Below are 6220 nucleotides of genomic sequence, written 5' to 3' on the forward strand. Positions count from 1 at the left end.
TAAAATCATTTTATGGATCCCTCCTCCTGCTACTTAGTTTGTAATCATCTCCCCATTATTTACCTCATGAGTTGCATGACAGACTTATCTCAGATGATATATGTATAGTGAAACCTTTCCAGATTATTGACTTTCCAGTGTTTTTGTCCCTAGCATATTCTGGGAAATCAATTTTCCTGACATAACACATTGGGTCATTAGAGCAGGACCTTAGCAAATGTTTTTAAAATATAATTCTTTGAATTCCCACAACCTATAATAGACAAGAAACTAGTACACTCTTGGTAATATAATTTCAAATGAGTCATTTGAAATTTTATGGGGGTGCCTCTATCTCTGTCCCAAGTTTTAGGGAATTTAGCTGGGGTTTCTAATATATTGTTACTCAAAAATTAGAGGCTCTAGCACCAGTTTGGAGCATTAAGCATTTATTAAAGCATATTAAATATTAGTAAAGATAGAATACATGGCTCTGAAAGTTCAGAAGCCCTGCCTAGGATAGAAGAGAGAGAGACAGAGTGGGCCATGTGACTGCTTCTCCTGCATCCCAGGCCAAGAAAGTGTGAGAGAGATTAAGCTTCTGCATTCTGAAAGAGAGACAGCCCTTACACACTGCTTCAAGCTAATTGGCTAGCATCATTCAAACCTATTGATTTACTGGATTTGACAGTGGTCCATAAGCAGTATGGGCTGAGGTCAGAGTTCAGAGGACAGACCCTCTGAGGGGAAAGGAGTTCACTTCTTTTAGGTAGTCAGCAAGGTCAATCTACATTTCCTTTGAAATTCTCCTGACTCTGGTATGGCCATAAGAAAGATAAGGCAAGGCTCTCTGGGTCCCCCAGAACCCCATAATTTTCCCACACTAACATGTTCTCTTGTGACCTTCTTCAGACTTCACCACACACATTTTACCTGAGATATTTAGAATGGGGACACCTCTACCTGATATATGTGTATTTGAATAGATCAAAATAGATTTTGAATAGATCAAATTGGATGCCATTCAGGAAAATATTAGTAAATCTGAGATAAAAAAACATTAAAAGAAAATCTAGATATATTTATCCTCTGGTTAACATGTATAATATAGGAACTATAGGTAAAATAGATAAATTGTCATGATGTATGAAAATCTTTGTGTTTTTTTCCCAAAATTGTTTCCAAAGGACTAAAGATTATACTCTTCATATTTCCTTCATGAACACCCATATCTTTATTTTGATCTCAAATATCCTCGAGTTTTTTCCTCTAATTACAGTGATATTATAAATAAATGAAATATTTATCAAGGGGGATTTGCCTTTTAACAAAGTATCAGATTCTGTACATTATTTAAATTGCTACCTCATTAAATGGTGACTGTATTGCAAGATTATGAATCTCAGGTGGTAAATAAATAGATGAAATAAAAACCTTAAATATATAAGGAAGGGTTAAAAACACAGTCTAGATAAAGTGAACATTGGACATTGGACACATATACTCATGTGATGACTCCTTCCAATATTCCTAATGCAAAGGGAAAAGATTGATAATATATTCCCCTATGAAATGATAAAGTTGAGAAATATTTTGAAGAGTCATATTCACCCTTGCCTTATCCTCTTAAACTACACTTGCTATAAAGGGATTTTCAACTACTTTCTCTTCTTGGCTTATTGCTATTTTTCATTAAAGCTTAAAGAATTAAATGAACTAGGGATACTGGGGTTATAGGAGAGTGAGTTAAATTCATTGATGTCAAATGGGTCACAGGATGATTCTGGGATTATCATTCTCAATGACTTCCCCCCAGTTTAAAGACTTAACATTATTGTATTTAAGTAACGGACAGCTTACAGAACTCAGATTTCCAGGTTAGGCTTACACAGAATTGCTATCAGGGAAATAAGATTTGAAATGATTTTTTAGACATATTAAATATTAGAAACCATCCTGACACATTTGAAGTTTTTCTGAGATAGCATTTTAAGTATGTTTCTGTCTTTGGTTTAGTGAAAAGTAAATGTGTACCTCTTTGATCAACAGGAAATGTCTCTTTAGGATGGCTGCTTCACTAGATGTATATGGGTGTTAATGTCTACCTTTTTAAGAAAAACAATACAGGACAACAGCAATCTTTTCAAAATATTTGGTTATGTTGTTTTAATATTTTAATAAAAAATAAGAGCAATTCCATCAGTCAATTTAGAAAAATAAAGCATTTGTGACTGGTCAATGCCTGTTTGTTTTTTTGTTTTTTGCAACAAACATTTATTTCATTTTTTCCAGTTACATGTAAGGGTAGTTTTCAACATTCATCTTCATAAGATTTAGAGTTCTAAATTTTTTTCCCTCCCTCCCATTCCTCCCCCCTCCACAAAAAAGCAACCAATCTGGTATAGGTTATATATGTTCAATCTAAAAGTGCTCTTTTTATCAGTTCTTTCTAAGGGAGTGGATAGTATGCTTCATCATTATTATGTTGAGATTGTCTTAGATCATTGTATTGTATGATGTTTAAAATCTTAATTGTGGTCGACAAAAATTAAAAGGCTTCAGTACCAGTCTTTGGGCATTAAACATTTATTAGAACATACAGATATTTACAAAGAGTTCAGAAGGTTATGAAAAAGAAGTCCTACCTAGCCTAGAGTTCCAGCTTGGTTGGGTTCTTCCTGAAGTTCTCCTCAACAAGCCTGCTTTAATCAGGAACCCCTTCGCAAGCTGTTTGTGGAAGCTTTTTTTTGGATCTGGAATAGAGGTGGTCCTTACACACTGCTTCAAGGTGATTGGTTGGCATCATCCAAATCCATTGTCTTTGAAGGTGTTCTCAGGTTGAGTTAACAGTCTAGTTTCTAAGAACAATACCTTCTTAAGGGATAGCCAGGTGTGATTACAATCCAATTAACTTGAAGTAGGCTTAATCAGCAGTCAATTACTCTCACTTGATTCAATCAGTCTTGATTAATCTCCAGGTGGGTCTTTGAGTATCTGCTAAATACCATTATTTTATCACAATTGCTAAGAGTAGTTGTCATTCACAATTGTTCTTCCAACAATACTACTGTCACTATGCACAATATCATCCCAGTTCTGCTCTTTTCACTATACATAAATTCATATGAGTCTTTCCAGGTTTTTCCGGGATCATCTTGCTTGTCATTTCCCATAGCACAATACCATTCCACTACAATCATATATCACCACAGCTTCTTCAGTCATTCCTCAATTGATGGACATTCCCTTGATTCCCAATACTTAGCCACCACAAAGAGTTGCTATAAAAATTGTTTTTGTACAATTTCCCCCCTTTTCTCTTTCTCAGAATTACGATTGTTAACTGTTTCCCTCCATCCTATTCTGTTTCCCATGATATTTACTCTATTATCTATCTTCTTTCATCCTATCTCTCTTCAAAAGGGATTTGCTTCTGTCTGTACCCTCCCCCAATCTGCCCTCTCTTCTTTTGCCTGTCTCTCTTTATCCCCTTCCCCTATTTTCCTGCAGGGTTAGATAGATTACTCCATCCAATTGACTATGTATGTTATTCCCTCCGTGAGCCAATTCTTTTTTTTGTTTGTTTGTTTGTTTTGTTTTTTAAATAGGATCCAAAGTTTAACATCAAAAAATCAGATGATGTCCAACCCTTTTGTTCAGCAATGCCTTGTGGATGTTTTCACATTTAGTGGTTTTTTGTGTTTTGTTTGGTTGGTTTTTTTTATTTCTTTTCTCTCTCTCTCTCTCTTCTGGGTGCTGATACTTCTCTCCATCCTCTCATTCTTGGTGGTTTTGCTTTGATTAGATGTTACCATCCCAGTTCACTTTCATGTCCTTTACACATAGGCAAAATATTCCTTCAAGGGGGCAAAGAAGTGGTGGATCACAGGCACAATCCATGACCGGCCCAGCAGTCTTTGCCATTTGGACGGCTCATGTTGGAGACATCTGTGTAATGAACTGGGAAGCCAAAGATCCTCTCCATTTCGGTGCAACAAAAGATGTCCTCTTTCTCATTCATGAAGACAGGAAAATGCTGATCTTTGCCCTGCTTGATGGAGTTTGACCTAGTTGTAGTGGTCCTCACTTTGCTGAACTTTGCTATCCTGCCATGCTCCAAACACTCCTAAAGTTCCAGCTTATCATTTACGGTAGATGCCAATGGCCTGTTCATACTGGGAAGGTTACCCCAGAGGTAGTGAGCCCTGTGCACTACTGACACTTCTTTGGCATCAATTATCACAGAGTTGGACTCTACAAAGCATGAGATGTCCCTCTTATCACTGATCCCCATGGCCACCACATTTTCAAAGAGCCAGAAGAAGGGGTACTCATCACCATCCTTGGGCCAGGCCTCATGCGGAACTCAAAGAAGAGTCGTCCAGTGCCCTCATAGAGACCCTTGCAAGCAGGATTGACAATAGAAAGGTCATTGCAGGGACTGCCTCCAAATACCAAATCAAAAGGGCCCTATTTCTGTATGACATTGTGGATATCCCCCACATACATGATCTTCCCTTGATGCCAGATCATGCCCAAAGTGATGGAGTCCTCACACACCTCTGAGGCAATGTAGTGGTCTACCTGGATCCCAAAGTCCTTCAGCACCCAGTTTGGCTTCCGTTTCTCAGCTGGGACTGGGGGATAAACTTTAGGAGGCTCAAACTCCTGGTCATGGTTATTGGTGAAAAACATCTGGAGTCACAATGGCCAGGCATCTCCCTGCCACAATAGCCCATAGGTGCCTTTGTGCCCACACATGTAGCAGTTCCAGGGGTCTTCTTTGATGGCTGCCTGGGCAGTACCTAGGTCCACCAAGAGGTCCACACATTCCACACAGAAGCACCTGCTACAGTTATTCCCATACATGAGGATATCTCGGCAGAAAGTATAATCTAACTGGTAGCCATCATTGTCATACTGATAGGCACACTACAGAAAGCAGTTCTTTTAGTTTTGGCACATTCCTCCAATGAAGAGGGGGCATTCCAGGGTGACATTGAGGCTCCCACAGGAGATGCAGATGTCTTCAATATTCCTGCACTTCTGCTGCACCTCATGTACCAGCTGCTCTCTTGTGCATTCGTCAATGATCTCTTTGATCTTGGGCTTCTCTGCTGTGCTCTTTCGGGGCTTTTTGGCTGGTGGAGGTGGGGCATAGGCAGCAGCTTCAGGCTCTATTGGGGCCCACATGTCAGTTTAAACTTCCTTGTAGGAATTTCTCTCTTCTTCTGGTGGTTCCAGGCCCTTGGGACCCAAAGGCTAGAAACTGCCCAGAGCCCACTCAATTATTTGTTTGTTCTGCATATCCACGGCCTTGCCTGTGTTGCTTTCATCATTTTCAGGGCGGGCTGGAAACAGCTTCCCAGCACAGCTGCTGGCCACCTTAAGGATCTCATAGAAAGCTATCTGGTATATGGGCTGCTTTTCATATGTGGCTTGGTGTAAAGGACTGCAGAAGAAGCTGAGTAGCATCAATTTCTCAACACACACCACTGAGAACTTTCTATCTCCAAACCAATGACCCACTAGGTGCCTTCAGCAGCTCGGCTTTGGTCTGTCATCCACCAGAATATAATTTGGCTGGGCCACTAGGAGGAGGCCTGCAGTGTTCCCCATACCAGTTCCCCAGTGCCAATGCCTCAGCCATCCTCATACTCAGGCTTATCATCAGAGGTTTAGCATTAATTTTGTCCCCAACATAAGCCCCCACTGGTTCAGGTGTGGTGTCCACAGTGGGGAAAGCAGGATCAGTAGGTTGGTCTAAAGCAGGAGGACTGGCCTCCACCACCTTCTGTGGCTCCCCAGTCCCCTGGTTTTCTTCTACAACATTCATTACTGTGATGACCTTGGCTTTCTTCTTAGCCCATAAGGCCAAGTGCAAGCTCTGTCTGGTCCAACTCAGGTGTGAGCCCCCTTGGCACAGAAGATCAGACTGTGGCTCCCCGTCTTGGGGGAGGGCAAGTGGGGAGATGGTGTTTGGGGAAGCGGGGTACAAGGTGGGGAGGATGGAAAGAGGGAGGAGGGCCTGAAACTCCTTGAGCCAATTCTGATGAGATTAATGTCTTTGAGCCAATTCTGATAAGTGCTAGGCTCATTTACTGTTCAGATAAAATAGATTACTCCATGCAATTGGGTGTGTGTGTGTTAATTCCTCCAACTAACTCTGATGAGATTAAAGTCTTTAAGCCTGTTCTGATGAGTGTAAAGTTCATTTACTGCCCTGCTCCTCCACCATCTC

At 40.4% G+C, this 6220-nt stretch overlaps 1 pseudogene; it reads right to left on the reverse strand.

Annotated features, from left to right (window-relative positions):
• Window positions 1-3815: 3815 nt before the first annotated feature.
• On the reverse strand, window positions 3816-5839 carry LOC122725600 (annotated as a pseudogene).
• Between the last annotated feature and the right edge of the window lie 381 nt (window positions 5840-6220).

Source organism: Dromiciops gliroides, chromosome 4 (assembly GCF_019393635.1).
Source record: "Dromiciops gliroides isolate mDroGli1 chromosome 4, mDroGli1.pri, whole genome shotgun sequence".
Taxonomy (NCBI): domain Eukaryota; kingdom Metazoa; phylum Chordata; class Mammalia; order Microbiotheria; family Microbiotheriidae; genus Dromiciops; species Dromiciops gliroides.